The following is a 25,522-nucleotide window of genomic DNA, read 5'->3' on the forward strand; positions in this document are numbered from 1 at the left end:
TAAGAGCAAGCGAAGGCACAAATCGCGAACTATTAGCAAAAACACCAGTCAGTGGTTATCGTGTCTGGTGATCGGCGGATACGATTACTGCTAAAATTTAATAATTACCATGGAATCATCTGAGTAACACTATTGAATGAAAAGCCCTCCTACCCAAAGCCACACAGTTTGCTGTGGCTATCCCAGGCCTTTAGCATTATTCTTGGGTTAGGGTTTGAGCGCTTTTCTTTTTTGTCAATCTTCTGTGTGAAAGAATACAGTTGGGGGGATAAAAGGAAGCACGGATTACAGGTCAATGTTAACCACACACACTTTAAATAGTTGAATGGTAACAATCCCTAGGTTGGAAATTCGGCATCAAAAATCATAATCAATTTCTTAGGGACAGAACCCCACCAAGATTACTACCAGAATAATAGCTATCAAAACCAAGAAAGAAAGAAAAAAAAAAAAAAACAAGAAAACCTGTTATGAATTTTTTCATTGGAAGAGAGATGAAATATAAGTTCTACTCTAAAAAATATTTTTTCTTCTTAATATGTATTTTGACATTATCGAAAACATAACATAATTTCTACAAGATTCTGTGAATGGAAATTACTCAAGAAAATGTTTGGCAAATGTTAATGAAGATGATAATCTAAAACAGTTTCTATGTCTCTGACATACCAACACTTTTATTTTCAAAGGATATCACGCACACCCACAAAATGTGTGTAACTTCTCAATGTAAAGTTATGAAGTATGTATGAGATGAATAAAAGGCAATTTGCCATTTGTTAAATGAGGAACTAATAATATGATGTAATCATGAAAAGAAATGCCTCTCTAGTAAAATAAAACAAATTATTTCCCATACTTATCCTAATATTTTATCACGCGGGCTTTCATGTATGTTTTATGAAATAGTGTCAATTTAACAAACCACAGATATGGCTGAAACATTCTTTCCCAGAAGATCTTTCTAGGAGTTTTAAGAATGTTTTTACAGAAATTCTTTCTTCCTTTGCACTATTAACAAATGTTCACAACAGCAGAGACACATTTATTTTGCGGACTACAAGAATCTAGAGAGAGTCAGATTTGCCATTTCTAAGATTCAATCACGACAGGACATATCCAACTTTGCGCCTTTGAACCTTATTTTCTTTTTTGAAAAGAAGCTGCTGAGATCCTGTTGGCCTCTGAGAAGAGGAGAATGTTCCAGAGTCTCAGCTCTGGCCCGGCCACCCCAGGGCTGCCCCCCCCACCTCCCCTGCCATCCTTCCTCCCACCTTCTGGCCCAGACTTTCCATACAGCAAACTCAGCGTAGAGGGCAGCAGGGAGAGAAGGGAGGATGGCGGGAAACAAAGTCCCCAACGCACAGTGAGGAAGACGAAATTTCAAAATCTTTAGTATTTCACTAAAGGATAATCTGCAGTCACAGCATCCCATATGCATGACAGTTTTAGATCATAATTATTGAACTCTTTTTGGTTCACATTAAAATGCCTAAATAAGTGAGTAACCTAAATTTTCCATACTGTAACGTAAAACCAGACATTTAACACAGTTAGTGGAAACCTAATATCTGATCCTATAAGAAAGAGTTTCATTTTCTTTAAAATAACACTCTGAGAAACTGTTCTGAAAATACAAACTTCTCATGTTGCACACCTCAACTGTCATGGTCATAAAATGAGACTAAATTCTTTAGCTAATCTTAATCGTGAAATAGTTCATGCGCTCTTAGAAAATACCACATTGTGGCTAAACACCATTATTCCATTATGCCTGAAAATAACCGGTGGCTCACGGCAGTAAACAATTCAAATTGCATTCCTTGTATTAGAAAGCCAGTCATACAGAAATAGAACCAATGCTGAAAGCCCTGAGAAACTCAATATGTTTTCATCCGAACGCCAATTCAAATGAATTATTGGACACACATTTATAGTGACTTAATAGAGTACATTTCAAACAAAAATACATTAATTTTGCAATCAAGCCTCCATAGTCTGTATAATTTACTAAATATTCTATACAGAATGGTCCATTCTGTTATAATTGCAAAACGCAACAAACAAAAACCTTTCAACCAAGCTGGTACTATTCACCGCCAATAACCAGTATGTAATACTGGTTTTGAAAAGAATCAATAAAGATTTTAAGGGCTTATCAGCATGTCTCCATACCAACTTGTATTTAAATACAATCAGAATGTCCATCAACAATGCACCAAATCCTATACCAAGATGATTACCTCATTTTTAATTTATAACACTACCATCTAAGTATAATGGGAACATATTCCACATTATTTCATCACACTTTCAAAGAGCTGTTTAAATATTTACTTGTAAACATAATACCTGAGGGATGATTCTGTTACAACAGCATGATTTGAAAATGGGATGTACAATTTCAAGTTCAAAGCTGTTTCCTAATGTCCAGCTTTTCCTATACATTCCCTTTTTTGTCAAAATTTTCTTCATATTTTAATGAAGTCTCAATAGTTCATTTTTGCTAATGTTTCCCTTATCTCAGGAGATAGTAAGAGGTTGCTATGGCCAAGGTCAGAGAGGTTACTGTCTGTGTTCTCCGCTAGGATTTTAATGGTTTTCTGTTTTAAATTTAGGTCTTTAATCCATTTTGAGTTTATTTTTGGTATAATGTAAAAAAGTGGTCCAGTGTCTCCTTCTGCATGCGGCTGTCCAGTTATCCCAGCACCAGTTGTTGAAGAAAGGTCTTTTTCCCATTGTTCTGTCCTGCTTTGTCAAAAATTAGTTGACCACGGAGTTGAGGGTCCATTTCTAAGTTCTCTATTCTGTTCCATTGGTCTATGTGCCTGTTTTTGTGCCAGGACCACACGTCTTGATGATCACAGGTTTGTAATAGAGCTTAAAGTCGGGAACTGTGATGCCACCAGGTTTGGCTTTTTTTTCAAGGTCACTTTGCCTATTTGGGCCCTTTTTCATATATATATGAAGTATTATTTATGAAATATGAAATATATTTCATATATATGAAATACTACTAGTAATGTTACTAGTAAATATTACAGTAAAATATTATTAGTAATAATATTTTATATATGTATAAAAGCCATAAGAAAGGATGACATCTTGCCATTTGAAAGGATGTGGATGGAGCTAGACAGTATTATATATTAAGTGTAGTAAGTCCGAGAAAGACAAATACCTATGACTTCACTCATATGTGAATTTAAGAAACAAAACAAATGAACATGGAAGCAAAAAGAGAGAGGGAGAGGCTAACCAATGAGCAGACTCTTAAGTATAGAGAACAAGCTGATGGTTGCGAGAGGGGAGGTGGGGGATGGGTTAAACAGGTGATGGGGATGACAGAGGGCACTTGTGTTTAACGCTGGGTGTTGTACATAAGTGTCCAATCACTAAATTGTACACCTAAAATTAATATGACACTGTTTGTTAACCGAAATTTCAATCAAAACTGTAAAAAGATTATCTTAGTATAAAATATGGAGTCCAAGGACGCCCGGGGGTGGGTCAGCGGTTAAGCATCTGCTTTCGGCTCAGGGCGTGACCCCGGGGTCCCGGGATAGAGTCTCACATCGGGTTCCCTGCAGGGAGCCTGCTTCTCCCTCTGCCTGTGTGTCTGCCTCTCTCTGTGTGTCTTTCATGAATAAATAAATAAAATCCTTAAAAAATAATAATAATAAAATAAAATACTGAGTTCAGTTCACAAGGATTTATCAGCTACATGTGTGTGAGTGTGTGTGTGCACACTACCTATACTGTGATAGTTTCTGGGAATACAGATAATAAACCTATTCCGTTCTCCTTTGGAGATTTGTAACTGAAAGCTGACCTGAAAATTCAGTTACAGCATGACGGCAAGTAGCAAGAAAGAGCTTTCAGGATAATTCCTTGGGTTTGGGACACAGGACTCTGGGGCCACTGGGGCAAATTCACTGATGGAAAGCATCTCTCTAGCAAGCAACAGTATCTGGGACCACGGCAGCCATCCAGGATAGGAAAGGAAGAGAAAGACTTGAGAAGCAATTAGGAGGCAAACTGTCAGAGATGAAGGTTTATTGGTTGAGGGGAAGAGACTGAAGTCTGAGTCTGACACCCAGGTGACTTTACGTCCCTAGGTGACTTTGAGAATGAAGGTGCTGGGAACTGCAAAAGAAAATACAGGGAACTGAGCAAACTGTTGGTGGGGATGAAGAAGATGATTAGCACAGAGAGCTTGGAGTTGCTAATATTAATAGGATAATTGGAGTTGCTAATATTTCATCCAAATTTGTGTGCTATTTGCATGTAATACTCTGCCGTTCTGGGATGGAGGTTTACATTTTAGGGTTCTCAGTGGAGGGTAGTAGTTTAAAACTTGAAAACTAGTGAGCTTGTCAAGAAAGCACATACGGAGGGATCCCTGGGTGGTGCAGCGGTTTGGCGCCTGCCTTTGGCCCAGGGCACGATCCTGGAGATCCGGGATCGAATCCCACGTCGGGCTCCCGGTACATGGAGCCTGCTTCTCTCTCTGCCTGTGTCTCTGCCTCTCTCTCTCTCTCTCTCTCTCTCTCTCTGTGACTATCATAAATAAATAAAAATGTAAAAAAATATATATTAAAAAAAATAAAAGGGCAGACTTCTTTAAAAAAAAAAAAAAAGAAAGAAAGCACATACGGAATGGGAAAAAAAGAAAAAGAAAAAGAAAAACCCAAGGAAACACGGATGTGTGCGTGAGAAGATGATGGTAAATCATGTCCAATGTAGCAGATGACTGATACTGGGTCACTGCATTTGGTAAATGGGGACTGGGGAGATTACCAATGATTCGGGTATAAAAGGAGCACTAGCAATGCAGCAAAGGGCAGAGGTTTCCCGTAGTGGATTGGAAAATTAATGAGAAATTAGGTAGCCGATCAAGCAAATAAGTCATTATACTCAGATGTCTGGCTGTAGAGTGGAAAGCTATAAAAACACTGGGAAAAGGGAGATTTTATTTGCTGTTTCCTTTTTCTTTTCCTAAGGACTGAAGAATCTTGACCATATTCACAGGCAGAAGGAAAAAAGGTCATAAAAAGTAGTAAGTTAAAAGTGAAAGAGAAATAGAAGTAATTGGCGAGAAAGAAACCAGAGCACATCAAGGAAAATCTAGATTCGTTCTAAATGAAAGAGGGCACATTGCTCTACTCGGAGACAGAAAGTAGAGATGTAAAGCGTGTGGACGGGTTTCTGGCCCGGGGAATTCTTACTTGAGCACATGCATAATTTCACTGGCATCTTATTTGAGAACTTTCACTTGTTTGTGAAATACGTAAGGGTAACCTCACTGTAATGAGAATATTCACTCTTTTGGGGTGCCTGGGCAGCTCCATCCGTTAAACATCTGGCTCTTTAAGATTTATTTGATTATTTGGGGGGGGCAGGGGGGAAGGAAGAGAGAGTCTCCCCGTTGAGCATGGAGCCCAAAAGCACAGGACTCTGATGTTGACTCAGGTCACGACCTCAGGGTTGTGAGGTCGAGCCCCACATCAGGCTTCCTGCTGGGGGAGAAATCTGCTTAAGCTTCGCTCTCTCTCTCTTTCTCTGCCCTCCTCCTTTCTTTTGTTCTCTAAAAAAAAAAAAGAATAATATTCAGTCTTTTAACTTAAAAGAACCTCAAATAGGACTTCCAGCAAACTTGATTTCATACTTTTGACACCATACTTTTGACATCTGTCCCTACTTGAAAACCAAGGAAACTGGTTTATAAACTAGCACGAGAAAGTTTTATATGAAAAAAAAAAAAAACCAATTAATAAATGGTGCAATTCTGAACTCCTGATGATAATAACGTTGAATCTGCTGTTAGAAGCCTCAATGTCTTTGGAATGGCACGACATTAGATGTATTCTCAAAACTCCCCAAAATATGACTCAATGAAGAATGACAAAATCATTTTTATTTCATGCTAATTAATGCGAGAAAAATGAAAAGCGTGGGAACTTTCTTACGGCATCAGAATTTCACTCAATTACATGCAAGGAAATAGACACATTTGCTATTTATGCACATGTGCGTGCAGGTCTATAATCAGCACCTTGAAACTACGTCACGTGTCAACACGAAAAGTCCACCTATTTCAAAGTGCCTTCCCACTGTCTCTACAAGCACAGCGACGTGCAGAAACGGGACACGGACACGGAGGCCCGGGCTTCCTCCGGCACCTGTCCTGCACTCCCCGCCGTGCGTCTGGACCGAGGTGATGCGTCCAATTTGCAAAGGCAGCGGCGGAGACTGGGAAGCAGTTGGGCTCTCAGTCGAGATCACGTACAGCCAAGAGTCAGAGCCGGGCTCCTGGGGGCTGGGCCTCCACGCCCGCCCTGGAGCCCACCCCTCAGGCGGTGCCTCCAGCCTCCCTCCCGCCCTCGGGCACCCTCTCCGCCCCCCGCTCCCCAGGCAGAGCTGCGGGTCCCTGTCAGCGTGCACCCCCAGCGCCCGCGGCAAGCACCTACCACTCAGACTCGTCATAGTCACTGTCACCTCCGCCCCGCTGGAGTGTGGGCCTGCCCGGGACAGGGACCGCGTTCTGTTCAATGCACGGTCGGTAGTGCAGAGCGCAGAGCGTGGCACACAGTGGATGATGAATCACCGTCTGCTCCGCAGAGAGAACACCCTGGGCCGTGGTGTGAAATGCCACGTCTGTCGCACACCATCTGCGCGAGCGTGGACCAGCTCCTGCCCGCGAGCCTCGCGCCCTCCGCCGCACGGACGGACGCACTAGCACCGACTACGACTACCGGGCTTTCGCGGCCTGAAGAGCAGTGACTCCGAGAACCCGGAGTCCGGGACACGTGACTAGGTCCCTAGCAAACTGAGTCCCCTGCCTCCCCCCTCCACCTTCCTGAGTTCCCGGATGCAGGACAGGTTAAGGGTGCACGTACTGACCCAACCACTCTGACTCAAACGTGCACGATTCGTTCGTGCCGTGTGCACGGGTCAGGAGGCTGAATTTCTGCACTTGAGGAACTGACCGCCCTGTGAGGAAAATGCAAATCTTATTCAAATCGTATTAAAAATAATAATCAGGCAGGAGATAGAGAAGCGTAAGCTACATGAGGCGCACAGCGCGCTCTCCCCTGGCCCCTGGGAGGACCGGGCAGGGGCGCAGCTGCCTGGGTTGCGGGGAAACCGGAAGCGTCACCACATCTGGAACCTGATGGAAGTTCTGCACAAGCGACTGCAAGCTGGAGGCATGGCTGTGCAGGAGAGGCAATCCCTGGGGCACAGAGGCAGGGGCGCGAGGACTTCCCCGGGAGGGGGACCCTTCGGAGTGACTCCTCGGAGCGCCAGAGGCTCGGGGATGGGACAAACCGCGGGGAAGAGAAACTGCACGTGGGCCGCGGGTCCCTCACCTGCCACTAGTCTCCGCCTGCCCAGGGGAGCCCCTCTTCTCCACCCGTTGGGATTCTCAAAGTCCTACCGAGAGGGAAAGGGACTTAAAAAGCAACGTGGTGTCACACTGTGCGTGGGAGCAGGGTCCACCGACCGCCTCCGCGGACACAGGAGCAAGGGCTACTCCTCTATCTAAATGCGTGGGCCTCCTTCACCACTAGTGTTGGTCCTGCGCTTGCAGGATTGTGAGAACAAGAAAAAAAGAGTGTGATCAAAGAGAGTCTTTTGCATAAGAAAAAAAAATAAAAATTAACCAAGAATGCCTCCTGGGAGAGGCCAACGTCTTTCTCCACCAACCAGACCAACCAGACGGCCTTTCTGTTTCAGACTCAAAATGTTGTACTGCCCCCTGCTGCTTGAAGTTTCTGGAGCTGAAAACAAAAAACAGAATTTTCCTCTCGTCATTTTTCACTGACTTAACTGATTTCCACCATTTTACTTTCTCCTTCTTTTCTTCCTCTTTCTTTTTATTTCCCCTCCATGATCACCAAGATTTTAGGGGCTTGGTTCTTGGCCAAATGAGATTTTGATACCACGGAGGTGTAAGAATTATGCAGAAACGATGGGGAGGAGATTAGGGCTTTGAAAGTCTGGCGCAACGAAGTGTAAGTCCATCCTACGCGGCCGTTGTAACTTATTTGGGACTTGTCGACTGTACATTTTCACCAGGAAAGGGTAACCCGTCCCCAAACACACTATTTGCCTCTCATTTAAATGGAAACCCAAACTTTTGAGCCCAAGTATGTGATCCGTGTGGGTGACTAACCTCCCCATACGTGGCATTCCGCACGTGTTAGACTGAGCGAAATCTAAAGGATAAGCCTGGATTACCCTATTTTTCTGAAGTTTGTTCACTGATTTCAGCTTCTTGACTCCCGCTGCAGAACTTCAGTCTTCTTTTATTTTCCCTTGTGTTGTAATCTACCTAATTTCAGCGCAACAAATACCCTGTCTTCCTTTGGGGGCTCTGTGTGTTTGCGTGCGGGTGCTTACAAGTCCCGTCGCTATGCGGCATGTTAGGTCGCAAGGCCTATGATGATCAAAAGCAGAAATAAAGAAAGAAGGCTATTTGGAAGGTTCCAGTCTCGCAGTGATTAGAGAGCACACCACGTCCTGAGTGTGGCTTTCTTTCAAGGCTGCCCCAGCCCACAGTTCTGAGGAGCTGCCACCTGCCAAATGGCAGTAAAAGGGTTGGTTCTTCTGCTCAGTTGGGTCCGGGGGCCTAGCGAGGGGGCTCCACCTCCTGCATTTCTGTTCGTAGCTAAATGAAGGCATCATAATCCTTCTGGATTCCTCTTTGAGTTACACGCCACTGCGTAACAAAGCATCCCAAACGTTAGGGACTTTAAATGACAGCCCATCATTATCTCCTTAAATTCTGTGGTTCGTTTGCAGGCAGCTTTTGCTCTTCACACGGAGTCGCTGGAGTGCTGGGGGGCGGGGGTGGGGGGGCGGGCGGCTGGACGCGGCCAGGTGTAGAGTTGGGGCTGCTGGTCGGAGATCTGCGGGTGTCTCCACACGGGCCTCTACCCATCACTCCGTGGGTTTCCTCGTGGCAGGGGGGCCACTGTGTGAAGGCTCGCTCTAACCTCAAGCATTCCAAGAGGACAATCCCCAAAATGCAAGTGTTGATCCAGCCTCTGCTTGCCTCTCACCTGCTCATGTCTCAATAACCAAGGCCAGTCACACGGCCAAACAGACTCAACTACAGGGAGTCCACATGGCCACGGACCCCAGGAGGTGGGGTTCCTAGGGGGCAGCACAACTCCTCTCCTTTCTTCACCAGCAAGCATCTTTGATTGTCCTTAGTTCAATCCACAGTTCTCTTTCTCATGCTCTTTCATCTCATTATTATGACTTTTTATTTATTTATTTTTTTTTTGGTAAAAATCTAGCTGGATGGGATCCCTGGGTGGCTCAGTGGTTTAGTGCCTGCCTTCGGCTCAGGGCATCATTCTGGAGTCCTGGGATCGAGTCCCACATCGGGCTCCCTGCATGGAGCCTGCTTCTCCCTGTGCCTGTGTCTCTGCCTCTCTCTCTCTGTATCTCTCATGAATACATAAATAAAATCTTTAAAAAAATATATAGCTTGACTTTTAATGAAGGGTTAAGGGAAGAGCAGCAGTTCTCATTCAATGCATACAGAATGTGCTGAGTAGTGGTGAGGAATGTACTGCACTAGAACCCGGTGACACGAGACTGAACAAGAGTCTTCCTCTACCCTCACAGCTCAAACCCTACCAAAGAGACCCCAGTCCCTCAAACCTGCCCTCCTATCATTTTTTATAGTTTCCAGATTTCAAGACGTCACGACCCTGCTAATAAACCTTTTCCAGGTATTCTCCGGCCTCCCCGGGGAGGCCCCACCTCTGCAGCACGTCATGCAAGGTCCCTCACACTCCTCGTTCCAGGTGCATCTCCTACCACTTCTCCTCAATGTGTCTCCTCTTCCCCTTTGTAGGTCCCTGTGCTTTTTTCCTGCCTTTGCATCTAGCTGGAATGCTCTTCCCTGGTCCTCAGCTCCGGGAACATGTAATTTTTCTCTTCAGATCCACACTTAAGTACTTTTCTAGAAGGTCTCCACAAGACAGAAAGAACATCTCATCCATCTGTGCCCACACAGATAGCAAATATATCTCTAACTTACTACCACTGCTGTTCCATGTGGTTTGCATGCTTGTCCTTTCAAGGGACTGTACACTCTTTGGGGACACCATATTCACAGTTAAACAACCTGGCATTTCCTACTAATACAGCTTGGTATGTAGGAGGAAACAGATAGAGGATCGCTTGATTTCTTTCACTTCTACGAAATGTACTCTCTTTTCCTATCTTCAAAATAAAAATATCACGGTTGTAATTACACATCAGTTTAAGATCTCTGAAATTCTGCAGGATGAGATGTGCTCTAATGAGACCTGGAGGCTAATAAATTCCTGTTCAGTGAAAAATCAATCATCAATCAATCGGAAATATGAAAAGCCACTACACCTGTTTCCATGCCTTACAATAAGCAACATGGCTGACCTCCAAGGGGGCTGGTAAGGGCATGCTCCCTAAATCCGCCACCAAAGACTTAATTAAATTCCACATCTTTATTAACAGAACCTAACCAGTGAACCTCTATTCAAAGCAGGCCTCACTCAGTATAAAACTAAAATATCCCATGCAACGCCAGTTGCATTTTAAATTCTTCATGAGGATATATCCATTGGAGTTTTCAAATGCACATCTGACTGGACGATATAATATGTCTATTTGGCTTTAATTGTACGTAGTTATAAGATTTCCATAAGTGAATGGATCTTTACCACTCTCACACAGATGATGAGAATATGTGAGTTTTTAACCACACAAGCTCCAGATCACATGTAATCAGATATAAACAACTGCGTAATTCAATAAGCCGGTGGATTCATGGTAAGGCAACCGACCTCACTGGATGATAAATGTTGGCTTCAAAAACACAAGACCTTCTGGGGTCAGGTCCCGTTTAACACTCCATCTTATTCTCCAATCACTTGCTCTTCCGTCCTGTTCCCTCACTCCATTGGATCGCACCTATCACCCCCTCTACTGGATGCCACTCCCCAGCTTTACCTCCCTCTACAGATACAGCTCCCCATTCACGACCCACCTCAAGGGTCATCTCCTCCATGCAGCTCTCACGAACCCTTTATCTGTAAATAAAAGCTCTACCCCCAATATCATGCTGCAGTTTAACAGATTTAACAAATGACTGCATAAAATGAAGTTTCAATCTTGTCTTTCAGTTTGAATAGTCATTCACCTAAATCATGAGCACTCAATAAAAGGACTGACATTTGTATTGGATATTTTAATTTTAGCGAAGACTTCATTCATATACTCGAGAATAAAATATTACAAATGGGAAAGATATAAATTCTAGGATATGAAAAAATAGATTATAATGTGAGTGAAAGCACAATTCTAAAATGTGTCATATGCTTTGCACCCTTTGGCAAAATGATGAAAAGAAAGAACTAATCTGCATTTCTCCAGTTCTATTTTTGCCACTTATTAGATATGAAATCTTTCTGTAAAACGAGGTCAACAATACCTGCTTTCCTTACCTCACAGATTTCTCATATGAAAATCCTTTCCTTAAGCTAAAAGTAAAGCCCTCTTTTTACTAAGTCAAAAAGTTGATATACAGTATATTTTTACATTGGAAATGATTGACCGCGATGAGCATTTAGCCCAATCACTGTCTAGCATTCTAGCATACTTAGGGAGAATTTTCCTTTGAGAAATAAAATATTCATCATTTCTAATTATAAATGGTACTGTTGTCAAGACAACTTTTCTCATGAGGGATAGGATTATTCTAAAATGGTCTTTTAAACAATTTTTTTTAAAAACTCAATTCTTATTTACAAATGAAAACACATCATCCTTATTAATATCTCATTAATCAAAATACTATCAGCAATTTAAAGTAAATGTTATTTGAGAAAGGTTTCGATAGAGTTCTCTTCCTCAGCTCTCCGAGGGAATTAGGATTCATGGCATGAGGATTTAAGTGTGTAGCACTTCAATTAAAAGCAGAGAGTCTGGAACTAATGTTACATAAGTAGCAAGCACAACAGAGTTAGCAGGCCCCCTTGATGCCTGGCCACTGGGGCAAAATGACATCCTGAGGCATGAAGAACAAAAGGGTAATTGGATAAAACAGGGATCTCATTTTAGCAGACATCAATCTACGTGGCCGTTCCCACAAACAGGATTCACCGCAACAAGGGGGCCTTCCTATCCTGAAACTTTAAATAGGCCACACACTGCTTACCTCTTTCTTAAGATTGCAAAGATCTATCCCAAAGAGTCAATATCCTGATTTATAAAAGCGCAGTGTCATCGTTATCCATGAGATCACAATTGTAAACTCTCTATGATTTTTAAAAGATTATGTATTTGAGAGAGAGAATGTGCGTGCAAGTGAGGGGAGGGGGGTTGAGGGAGAGGGAGAGCATCCTCAAGCTGACTCCCAGCGGAGCGTGGAGCCCGATACAGGCCTTGATCTCACAACCCACGCGTGGGATCACGAGCTGAGCCCAAACCAAGAATCGGATGCTGACCCACCCGGCTGTCCCTAAAAGAGTTGTAATTTTTAAAGCTCTCCCATACAACTTTATGAGCAAACAGGGCAGGGGACATCTAATTTAAAACTGGTAAATAGACTCTTTGAGGTCTGCAGCCAGAAGAGTTCGCCCATGCACCCCTTCATTCATCTACCTTTTACGAAGGTTCTACGCGGCCAGTGGTACTATCCACTGACCCAGTCCAAAGATTAGAGGATTAATCTTTCAACTAGAAAATCAGTAGCAGATACAATTTTTTTAAACTGCAAATTCACCAAGTGTTAATTGTATTTTAGGCTCTTAACAGTATAACAATATTCCAAACGAACCTCTAGGCACAAGGGCTAAGTCAAAAAACAAAAAAAGCAAAAAAGCAAGAGTTTTATAAGCAATAATATATGTAAAATTCCTTATTTGCTAAAATGAAACAGTAAGCTGAGATTTACTTCTCTTGAAATTTGAAAAAGCAATTAATTAGGTATTTAGCACCTAATAAACGTCTTACTGTGTTCACCACCAAAAAAAACAAGAACTAAAGACCAAAGTGTTTTTGTACTTGAGAACCACAAGGCTGTGTATTTGTGTGTGCATATGTCTAAATTTGAGAAAATCCAAACACAATTATCATACATTATCACCTAGAATATTAGTATATGTAGATAAGTAGTGAAATGAGATTTTTAAAAATTATACCTGCACAAATTATAAAACATGTATTCTCAACTGTAACAACAATGTCCTTGTACGAATCCACGTCCTTTGTCAAGACATGTGTAAATATCAGACTGAAAATTTTTCTAATCCCTGAGTGTTTTATGCCAAAATATACGCTGCCCTAATTCAAACAAGCAAAACCCCTTCACTTTCTTGAGAATAGAACACAGACCCAAACAATCATGGAAATTCAAAACCACCTTAAATGATTCATTGCAGATGCTGAATTTAGTCAAAAATCTTTAAAGAAAGCAAGGTATGCGGGTTTTAAAAAAAAATTCCACATAACCACATCATGTAATTTCAATTATTTTATAAATTTAATGAGTACAAAAAGCAGAAAAAGTATTTTCCATCTTTATTAACCTAATCACAATATATTTATCCAAAGGACTTTTGTGGGCGGTAAAATGTTCTGTATTTTCTACGTTGATTTTTGTGAAAAGACTATAAAATTATCTTGAATAGAAATATCATACATTTGAAAAAATACCATATACTTGAAAACAATGACCTTTTCTTCACTTTCCTAAGCATGACCATCATAGATTAATAATTTTAGTTTTACAGATTAAAGGATAATCAGTATAAAATACTGTATTTCTAAATACTGCATCATTTTTTATGAAGAGTGTCCATTATGGGGCTTTGTAAATGTCCAAGGCAAAGACCAAGTCCAAGTATTTTGGCTTTGACAAATCAGCAACAGCAACAATGCCAAGCAACCTCAATAGAATATGGAATTGGCTCCCCCTGTTGGGCCTGAAAAGTTCACATTTTTGGCCATCACATCACAGTTCTTAAAAAAAATAATAATTTAAAAAAGCAAAATGAACAATGTAAACAAAACCGAAGACCTACAAGTGCATTGGAAATCTATATTTTTAAAACAGAATTTATTTTGTTCTATTTGTATTTGTTTCTAGATAGAAAGAAATCATGAAATCAACACATAGTTACTGAAGAAGACAAGAATTTTCAATTTAGTGAAATAGATAAAATGTCCAAAATGAGGTATTAAATAATCTCACAAATGCTGTTGTGTTCTTTCATCACCTCAAAAAGCACGTGGCCTCCTCTGAATGAAACACAAGGAAACAGAACAGTTATTCCTACACTCGAAATACGGCTTAAGACAATGTCATTATAATGGAATTTGGTTTCACCTTTGTTCATATGTAAAGAATTTTTTCTTTAAAAAAAAAAAAGTGTACAATCTTACTGGTCAGAGCAATGCGGAGGGTTCATCTCTCTTAAGAAATCTCTTAAGAGTGGCTGTGAGGAGTCCGCGGGCGGGAGGCCTGAGAACCCCCCGGCAGGGCAGGGGTGGGAATCACAACAGGCCAAAGGCAGCGGCCCTACGCAATGTAACACAACTCGGAGCACTGAACGATTTTGTTGTTGAAAAACAGTAAGACCTGAACACCAATAAAAAATAAATTTATAAAAAAACAAAAACAAAAACAGTAAGACCTTACACAACCCCAGTCTGCAAACTTAAATATTGGTCAACCTCCCAACACAGCACTCCTCCCCTCTGCAAAGGCTCTGCAAGCATCACTGTGAGGGATATGGGGGTGGGGGGAGGGGGCGGGGCAAGAAAAAGAAAAATAACCCACAAATTTTTATGCAAATGAAGCATTCTGAAGGTGGGACACGATGAAAAAATTAAAAATCATAAGTAAACCCTCAGACCTTAGAGAGCCAGCAGCATATCAAGATATCAAGGTATCTGTTATACCCTACTTTTCTTGTCATACTTCATAAATCATTTTTTTTTTTTTTAGATTTTATATTGTTAATGTTTCTTATGTGGTCATCTAGGAAGTCAAGGTTAACAAGGCCCATCAGAAAGTCCGGAGCCACAAAGGGGTCAAAATGGCACGAGTGACAGCGCGTCTTGAAGGCGAAGTGCCGTCCCTTTAAGGAGCAGGTGCGCCAGCAGGGGCTTGGCCTTCACTCCAGGTGGGGGAAGGCTCTGGAAGCAGAGCAAGGCCCAGATATGGAATAGCTCTGCTGAAACTTCCTATGGGACCATTTTCTTTCCAGAAAACGGAGAGAAAATACCCATCACTGCTCTCCTTCTGGCACATATGCCTTGAGGATGCACCACTCAAGCAAACGACGGAACCATATCTTAGATACATATGGATTAAATAGGCCGCACGGCTGGCCTGGGAACAGGACCAATGTTTACAACATTGTTTCTATGGGAAAACATGTTCCAAAATCTAAATAACTTACAAAGGTTTGGGATATAGGGATATGAGGATATGATTTTTTTGGTCGTTAAGAGATACATTATGAAGACAGGATATAGATTACAGTTGACGTGGAGGCAATGCCTGTTGCCCCCCCTTTTTTTTGGCCTCCCCCTTTTCCTTTTGTATTTTGGAAATACAGTATGGCAGAGGGATGGGAATGCCACAATTTTACACAGGTATATATATACATATATACATATATATGTTTTTTTGCAACAAGTATACAAATCTCTAGCAACTCTGATCTAACTGCACCGAAGCCACCCGACTATACATTTATTGGTTTGAGGATTTTGCTTGGGGAATCTCAAAAATGCGATCTTCCAGACTTTGCTGGTTAGCAAACACAGATTTTACTGTACTTGCTTTCTCTTTTATCTGCAATGAATCGTCATCTGCTGGCAAATAGCTCATTTAAAAATCCAAGTTCTTAGCATTCAAGTTGAAGAGGAAAAAAAAAAAAATAGGAACATTTTGCCTCCCGAGTCTGAGGCAGTCATTAGAACATTTAGAAATACAGAATGGTTACAAACAAGAATTTCTTCCAAACTTTAAAAATCAGGAAAATAAAATTTCACTTCAGATAAATCCTTTAATTTTGAACTTATTACTAAAAATGTGAACCACATTTAAAGCATTGTGATTTATAATAGCACCAATCCATCTTTACTATTTCAAAATAGTTTATCCAAGTGGGCTGTAATAAGGATTTAAAAAAAAAAAAAAAGAAAGAAAAGAAATGACGACAGGGGCTCTTGGGTGGGTGCAGTCAGTGAAGCACCAGATTCTGGGTCTGGGTTTCAGCTCAGGTCCTGACCTCAGGGTCACAGGATGGAGCCCACTGCCCCTGCCCTTCCCCTCTGCATGTGCGCTCGCTCTCCCTCTCTCTCTCTGCAGTAAATAAATAAATATTTTTTAAAAAATTAAAAATAAATAGAAGGAAAGAAACGAGGACTAAGAAGCGCAGTCAGGAAATGCATATGAATTAAACTATAAGGAAGTGGCCAAAGAAAGCTTTGATCCAAAAGGGAAACAAAACAAAACAAAACAAAAAAACAAAAAAACAAAAACAAAACTGGCCCTTTGAAAATCCAGAGATATTAACCGTAAACCATGTGCAAGGACACCTGCCCGAGCCGTCGATGCTCCTAACATGACGCGCTGTCACCCTGGCGCTGGCCGGCGAGGAAGGGCAGCGTCACTTGGGCGCCAGCAGGACAGGAACGTCAAGTTTCAGGTCCATGGAACGTCAGTAAAAAAAAGTATTAAAAAAAAAAAAAAAAAAAAAAGGAAAGAAGAAATGCTATCCCTTTCGTTCAGGTTTAGGTGGTTTCAACCCACATGATGAAAGCTGCCCGGGCCTTCTTCCCGAGCTGAAGGCAGGCGAACCCCGAGGGCACAGCCTCAGCGGCCCCTCGGAGGAAGGAGGGCCAACACGGCGCTGTCTACACCCGGGAGGCCACGCATTTAATGAACCGGGTAGTGGGGCCTTCCCGAGGCTTCTGCCGGCGATGGAACATGAGGGGACCGGGGCTGTCGACGCGCCGCCACCTGTCAGCGCCACCACTGCTCTGCAAGCACCCTTTGGACCCGGGCACTCCGCTACCCATCGTGGTCATTAGAAATTTTAAACACAGCAATAGACACTTTTTCTCAAACAACTAAATTAAACCAGCGGCAGACACAAAAGGGAAGGTAATGCCATGGGAACTGCTGTGCAACTGAAGGTTCTTTTTACTTATTTCCAGTTCGGGGCACTGGTTTATTTTTAGCTTTATTCTTTCTGTTATGCAACAGCATAATACTCTCCACACATTTAAAAAAAAATAAAATTTTGACATTTGACATTATTAGAAGTAGGCAAATGAATAAAATAGGCAAGAAGTTACCTACTATATCTGTGATCAGTGAAAGACCATGAACCATATTAACACTTAGTCTCCTAAGCATAATGAGGGAATTAATGGTTATTTGTCTGATTTGCTCTTTTAGAGTATCTGGAGTATGTAGAAAGGTCAGTGGGCAACAAGAAAATTTGTTTGAAAGTGCTACTATTTTCCAGACATTTTCTTGGATGGAAGAGATTTCGTGAATGACATAAAACATCATCCGAATTAAGTGAGAACGTAGTCGCCTCTAAAACTTCTGCACCAAAGAACACGATCATCTGAGCATGTAACCCTGATAACACTTTAATATTATGTGTCCTTCCTTCTTCTCCATTACGTTCTTCCCAAAGTGGTCTATGCAGAAAAGTCAAGCCTGTAAATTTAAGTAGATTTACTTACAATTATGCCTTCTCAACTGAACACAGATTTAAGATTTGTGGAAGAAAAAGACCACTGTGCACCATAAGGCTATACCTCCTTAAGATCCTGGAAGTAATACAAGATTTTGTTGTTGTTGTTCTTTTTCACTTTATTGAGTTAAAGAGCTTCTTGGGCAGCTCAAATAATTTTCAAGGGGTTTCAGGAAGGTCTTAGGCTGAACAGGCAATAGACAGTGTTGGACTGAGTGGTTATTAAGGCAGCCGATGTGTCCTCTGCCCAAGTACAACCCTGAGCAGGGCTTCTCCCTAAACGTCGTGAACAAACCAAGGGCCGCCAGACAGGAGGTAGGTGAGGGGATGGGCGAGAAAGAGCGAAAGAGGATTAGGAGGTGCAAAGGTCCAATTACAAAATAAGTAAGTGACAGAGATGAAAAACACAGCGCGGGGAATATAGATAGTATCGCGGTGACGCCAGCGGGCCACGGGGACCACACGCTCCGTGGTGAGCCCTGAGGAACGCACGGACTGCGAACCAATAGGTTGCGCACCTGAAACTAACGGAGTATTGGATGTTAATTATGCTTCAAGTTAAAAGAAAGTCACTCGCACGAACTGACCTTGTTCTAAATTAAAGTTAAATTAATATTTTTCCATTGAAATGGAAATTGGAAATTGTTTACCCCAGAGGTTTTCAAATCAAGAGAGTTGCATACACTGGGTTTCAGAGAGGCGCGTCAGGAGCTTCTCCAGGGCAGGGGCGTCCTTAACATCCTTCCTTCGGGGAAACCTTGGTTCATCTATGTTATACATGGCCAATGTGTATCAGCTTTACTTCTAAACGGAATTCAGTGACAGAAATATTAAATTGAGAAACCCTCAGACACACACACACACACACACACACACACAGAAAGAAAGAAAGAAACATTTAAGACCCGGTTCTTAGGCAATTTTCCAATCATGGAATAGTGGGGGATACGTGGCCACCAATCCCTCTGTAAGGGTCTTTTGAAGCAGTCACTTCCAACCACAAATTACTCTGGTTAAGCTATCTAGATCTAGCATTTTTTTTTTAAGATTTTATTTATTTCTTCATGAGAGGCAGAGACCCAGGCAGAGGGAGAAGCAGGCTCCATGCAGGGAGTCCGACGTGGGACTCGATCCCAGGACCCTGGGTCATGCCCTGAGCTGAAGGCAGGTGCTCAACCACCGAGCGACCCGGGTGCCCCTAGATCTAGCATTTGATTTTTCTCCGAGAGGATATCACCTCTGAGGTCATAAAAAATTTTCTTGATGAAGTAGTAATGAGATAATTACCTCTTCTTCAATTGATTCTCATAGGCTCATTCAGGCCTTTTGATATCCTGTTTTTCTCCGAATGGCTTTCATTTTCTATTATGACGTCATGTCTCAATATGAAATGGTTTATTTTATGGAAGATATGAATTCCAAACATGGCTTTACCTTTTAGAGTGAGGAGGCTAGTCACTGTGAAGCCTTCTCATCTGTAAATTAAAAGATAGAACAGCTCCTTCCTTTCTTTCATACACACATTTTTTTAAGTAGGCTCTGCGCCCAATGTGGAGCCCAATGTGGGGCTTGAACCTATGACCCTGAGATCAACACCTGAGCTGAGATCAAGAGTCAGAGGCTTAACCCCACTGAGCCCCGCAGGAGCTCCTATAATAATAGCTCCTTCTTGAAAGAATGTTACACGTATGAGTTGAAAATCCGTGTATTAGAGCTTCTCGGAAAGGACAAACAACACGTGAATCTCCTTTCCCTCTCTGTGAGAGCCAAAACTATTGGCCAGAATTAAAAACAAAACAGGAACCTTCTAAGTAATAATGGAGACTTTATGAGAGAGAACTTAAAACATTTTATTATCCAGGGGCACAGGATAAAAACCTCAACGTACAAAACACAAGACTCAGGGAAGCTAAGGCCTGGGCACGTTCACCTGGCTTTCCACGGAGCCCAGCAGAGCACCGTTAACTCACGAGCACTTTCTAAAGACAAAACAAAACAAAAACAAAACAACTAAGATACATCATATAGAATTCCATGAATTTCAGGGAGATGCCTTCAAATGGCAATGAAAACACTATGAAATGGTAAGAAAAAGAAAGGAAAAGGCTCTTGGGGCCTGGAGCAGGCTGGACCAGGCAGCACCAAGTCTCTGGGGGACCCTCACATGGAGCCCGGACCCCTGAGCCACATGGAAGGTTCCTCCCCCACAGCCCGGGCAGCCCTGGGCAGGTCCCACAACATTTCTGGCACCTGTTCCTTCTGCACAGTTCCTAAGGTCCCTTTTCCGCATGGGAGGTATATCATCTTTTTTTTTATTCTAATAGGAAAAATGAAGACCCCATTAATACATCTACACTCCCAGGTCTTTGGACAGTAAAATAAGGGAAACAGTGTATGTGTCAGGAATAAAGGTAACAAGTGATTCTGAACACAGAAACAGCGGTAATGCTCTCCTAATTCCTGATTCTGCTTCGGGCTCCTGTGAAAACTAATAAACGGAAGACAGACTAACGTAGACACCGGGGTAGGAGGGGGGTATCATCTCACATCAACCACAGGAAGAACTGTCAGAGACAGACCCCGACAGAAGAATAAGCAGCAGGAAAGGGGCATGGGTTACAGGCTGCAAGCAGCGAAGATGTACCCTGCATCCCCCACAAGACATGAACCATCCCTAGGAGACTCCCCATCACCCTGAGCCCCTCTTTCCTCCAATGGACTTTCATTCAAAATAACCCGTCCCAACTCCCTCCTGCTTCCCCATGAGATAAGGTTCTCCCCCTTTGTTGGACATGCCCACGGTTTTGCCACAGCTTCCCTCTCCCCAAATGCAGTTCATGGTTATTCCCAAACAAATAAATCCTCTTTGCTGGTAAAAATAAGCAGCCATTACATTTTTAAGACTAATACAACTATAGGTTAAAAGCTTCATTGGAGAATCATCAGTACCTCAGTTCATCACAATGCTTAGGCAACTGGCTTTCTTGGCTGTTTACAGAGGCTCTGTTTAGAATTTTAAATTCAAAAAGAAAAAAAAAAAGAATTTTAAACTCTTGTCCTCTACCTAAAAGTGCCATAACTGTAAATCTCACCATAAATGCCTCTTCACATGCCATTCTCTTTTCCTAAAATCGTGTCACCCCGAATTGGGACTTTGGGCGGGCTCATTATTCTTGTGACTGATCTCCAGGCTTTAAAGTTTGTCTTCAATTCGCAATCCTAATCCTCCTCCGAAGCATTCCCTTGGTCAGATGACCCCTGCCGACCAGATAAAATCTGAATGAAGTCCTCATCAGCCTAGTATTTGAGAACCTTTAAAATGGTCCCAATTAAGGTGGGAAAAGAGAAAAAATATTGCAAATTTTTAGTCTGATATAAAGCGAGTTGTACTGGAAAAAAGGAGGGGTATCCTCTAGTTCTATATACTATAAATCCCTTAACTTCCCCTGTGGAAGGAGCCTCAGTGTTCTTCAACAGATGATGGACAGAGAAGATGTGGTCTATGTACACAGTGGAATATTCCCCAGCCATTGGAAATGATGAATCCCCACCATTTGCTTCAACATGGATGGAACGAACTGGAGGGTATGATGCTGAGTGAAGTAAGTCAATCGGAGAAGGACGATCATCATCTGGTCTCACTCATAGGGGGAATATAAGAAATAGTGAGAGGGATTATAGGGGAAAGGAGGGAAAATGAGTGGGAAAAATTAGAGAGGAAGACAAATCATGAGAGACTCCTAATTCTGGGAAACAAACAAGGAGTAGTGGAAGGGGAGGTGGGCAGGTGGGCGGGGGGACAGGGTGATGGGCACTGAGGGGGGCACTGGACGGGATGAGCACTGGGTGTTATGCTATATGTGGGCAAATAAAACTCCAATAAAAAATACACAAAAAATAAAATAAATAAAATAAATAAAATGGTCCCAATTGTATTTCTTGGATTATCTCTCCATAGTTCAATACCACAAATGTATGAAATTTTTCTTAGTTGATACACACATCTTTGAACCATTTCAACTGATGTCATTCTCTTTATAAGAATGCTTTTTTTTGGGGGGGAGGGGACACCTGGGTGGCTCAGTTAGGTAACCATCTGCCTTCACCTCAGGTCATGACCCGGGGTCCTGGGATCGAGTCCCGCATTGGGCTCCCCCCTCGGTGGGGAGTCTGCTTCTCCCTCTCTCTTCTCTCTGTTCCCCACCCACCGCTCGTGCTCACTGTCTCTCTCTCTCTCTCATTAGCTCACTCTCTCTCCCAAATAAATAAATAAAATCTTTTTTTTTTTTTTTTGCAGAGTACAGAAATCCATTTAAAATGGAAATCTCTGTGTTGCCTTCCCAGACGCTACGGTCAGAAATGATTTGTGCTCTTGTAGAGCCACGCGGTACCCGAATGACTCAGCGCTATCGGGGCACTAATGGAAGCTCCATCGTGGTTTCATTACTCAATTACATAACAGTCAAAAAAGATTAGGAGGTGGTTCCTTCCTCAGAAAATAGATTAGTCCATTAGCCAATCATCTAACCAGTTAGTCACATTTTAACTAGTGTAATAGAGAGAGAAGGAACAAACTTTTATTTTAATCAGTAATCATCACATTAGACCTCCTACCAACAGTTGTGATTTTATTGCTGCTAATAAATGGGGAAAAGGATTCCGCTATTAACGCATCCGAAACTCAAAAAACTCTATTAACGCCGTCTCCGTGGAACTATGCCAGCCACTTCCACCTATCCGTATTTCTTTCTCATAACAAATCTTGGAATTCATTATCTCCGACTTATAAAGAAAAAAACTGAAGCCAAGATTGGTTAGTTATTTCGCCCAAATCGCACATTTTAGGAAGTGGCTGGGCCGTGATTCCAGCTCGGATATTCTGAGTCCAAGCCTGTCCGTCTACTTTATGATCTGGCTCCTACCATCCATTCATTCGTACCATGTCCTGGGGCAGCGAAGAAATGTAGTAGTTGCTTCACAGCTGGTTTTAGGAGGAGAAGGCTCACCACGAACTACTCATCTGAGAGGGGAATTGGCTAATGAATCTTGAAATTAGTGTATCTGCTTTCCCAGAAAGGAAGACGCTGAGATGGACGTGAGTGGGGCCTAAAAACAAACCTCAGCCCCAGGGCACGCGCTGTCCTCTAGAGCACATGCAACAGCAGCTGGGGAGCACATGACCCACACACGCACCCACACTCGCCGTGGCACAGGAGCCCTAGTCTCACTCCTCCAACCTGCTTATGGCATCTGAAAATGACCTCAAGAAAAAGCTGCAAATCAGCTTGGAAACGACCGTGACATTGGAATTATTCGTGAAATCAAAGTTCTGCCATAATTACTTTGCTCATGCATCACCATCAGTACAATCCTTTGAGCACACCCCCCCCATTCATAATGTATTCGTGTACTTAGAGATTAGTACTACTGTACCAATATGCCACATATGTAATATAATACACTACAAATATTTAAAATGTCGACAAATGTAGAGAGTTTTCAGAATCGAGAAAAAAAAATTAAGATTTTATTTACTTATTCATGAGAGACACACAGAGAGAAGCAGAGACACAGGAAGAGGGAGAAGCAGACTCCATGCAGGGAGCCTGATGCAGGACTCGATCCCGGGACCTGGGGTCATGACCTGAGCCAAAGGCAGACACTCAACCGTTGAGCCACCTAGGCGTTCCAAATTGAGAGAAAACTTTAAATAGAGATTTAAATAGAAAATTCTGACATTTTCTTCCTGTGTCCAAGGCCATACTCTTACAGGTAGAATCTCTGTGAATAAATTCTAAATGCTGCCTCTTGGGCAGACACAGCTTCATGAGCAGAGGGCAGGCTGAATTTCAACCCCATCCTCATCAGCCGGGCACTTGCACGCAGCGTCCAATATGCACCACAATTATAAAATTGCTAAAATGTAGATTATTTTAAGCAATCCTTGAAGGATGCGTTTGCCACACTGTAGGCACTGAATTAAATTACAACTGTTTACAGAATGCTTTTCCAGGAATGATTTAGATATCTGAAAGGTATCTTGGAAGTGCAAGAAATACATTTAATCATTTAGAGGAAAAAAAAAAATCTCTCCAGGCTCTGCCCAAGCCAAGTACCATACCAACACTGGGAAAACACTTCAAGACCATCCCCAGCCTATTCTTCAGGTCCACAGAGAGACACAAATGAGAAAAACAGATGAGTGACAACAGCCTTAGCAGGATGCGGGAGCCACCCAGGTGAGGGGCACCCGTTCTAGCTTCAGGGAGGTGGAGGTGAGGCCCAGTGAAGGTGAAGTCTAATCGGATCCCTAAAATAAGAAAAGGAAAAGGGGATAGGGGTTTCAGGCAGGGAAAACAGTAGCCATTCCTGAGGACTTTGTGGTTTCTCCAGTATTTATGTTCTACAGAAGACATATGAAAAATATGAACAAATAAGGAACACTAATCCCTTTTCTACAAACCCTAAGTGTCAGCTTGTGAGAAACACATGAAAACAGGCCGGCAAGACGCTGCTTGGTGGCACTGATTCAACACATTTACTGAGCACTTACAATATGCTGGACATTCTCATGCTTTAGGGAAACAATAATGAGTAAAAGTCCCTCCCGTATTTTCAAGAAGCTCTGGTGAAAACAGAGCGTTCATAAAATAATCATACAATACACACATATTCAAAACCAGGTATCCTCATACGTGGGGATGTATAAAGAGGAAATGATTTATCCCAAAGGATCACAGAAGGAAGTGATGTTTGAACCAGAATCTGAAGATCTCAACGGAATCAAGTAGGGATACTATGGGGCGATGACCAGGCATAAGAAGGCAGCAGGTAAGTAGAGCCATAAGCCTAGGAACGTGCATATGCAAAGGCCCTGTGGAAGCGAGAGCAACAGATACTGTGGGGACTGCATAAGCCTATACAGCTGGAACACATGGAGAGGTGGGGAGAGTGGAGTAAGCAGCATGAAGCCAATGCATGAGGGGCAGCCTCTGCAGGGTCTCACTAGCCCACCAAGAATGGGAGTTTCTTTTTTTTTTTTTTTTTTTTTTTTTAAGATTTTACTTATTCATTCATGAGAGAGAGAGAGAAAGAGGCAGAGACACAGGCAGAGGGAGAAGCAGGCTCCCTGGATGTGGGACTCGATCCCAGGACCCCGGGGTCATGCCTTGAGCCCAAGGCAGATGCTCAACACCTGAGCCCCCCAGGTGCCCCGTTGGGGGTTTCTACCTTCAGTGCAAGGTCATGAACAAGGAGACTCCTTCAACCTCTGCAGGTCACACGTCTAGCTGCCCCCACATCCCTCCCACCCCTCCCTTCCTTCAACAAATTGAACGAGCACCTACTCGACTATGCACGATACACCATCTAGAATGCTGAGGCTACAGCCAGGAAGGAAGCAGGGTCTCCATCCTCACGAAGCTCACGTTCAGAGGAGGAGGCAGATTAAAAAAAAAAAAAAAAAAATCTGTAAAATGGCACGACTTGTTTCTACACCACAGGGTTTCTATGAGAATCCTGTATGATTGCACAACTGCCAACTTCATACAATGTAAACTGTCATGTTAGAGACCGAGACTGTTAAAAGATTTCTCTTGGGTATGTGAACTTAGATGTGGCGTCAGGCACCTGCTGGGCTCAGGATGTGAAGCTTTGGAGATAGGAGCCGGAGTGGAGACGAAATAAAGAGATTCCGCCCAAGAGAAGACCACAGGGGCGGCCACTGAGAGCAAGCC

At 42.6% G+C, this 25,522-nt stretch overlaps 1 protein-coding gene across 5 annotated transcripts in view; it reads right to left on the reverse strand.

Annotated features, from left to right (window-relative positions):
* The window catches only part of SLIT2 (slit guidance ligand 2), a 347,237-nt gene that overhangs the window by 287,375 nt on the left and 34,340 nt on the right, over positions 1-25,522 (reverse strand). The window lies entirely within an intron of this gene.

This window comes from Canis aureus, chromosome 2 (genome assembly GCF_053574225.1).
Source record: "Canis aureus isolate CA01 chromosome 2, VMU_Caureus_v.1.0, whole genome shotgun sequence".
Taxonomy (NCBI): Eukaryota; Metazoa; Chordata; class Mammalia; order Carnivora; family Canidae; genus Canis; species Canis aureus.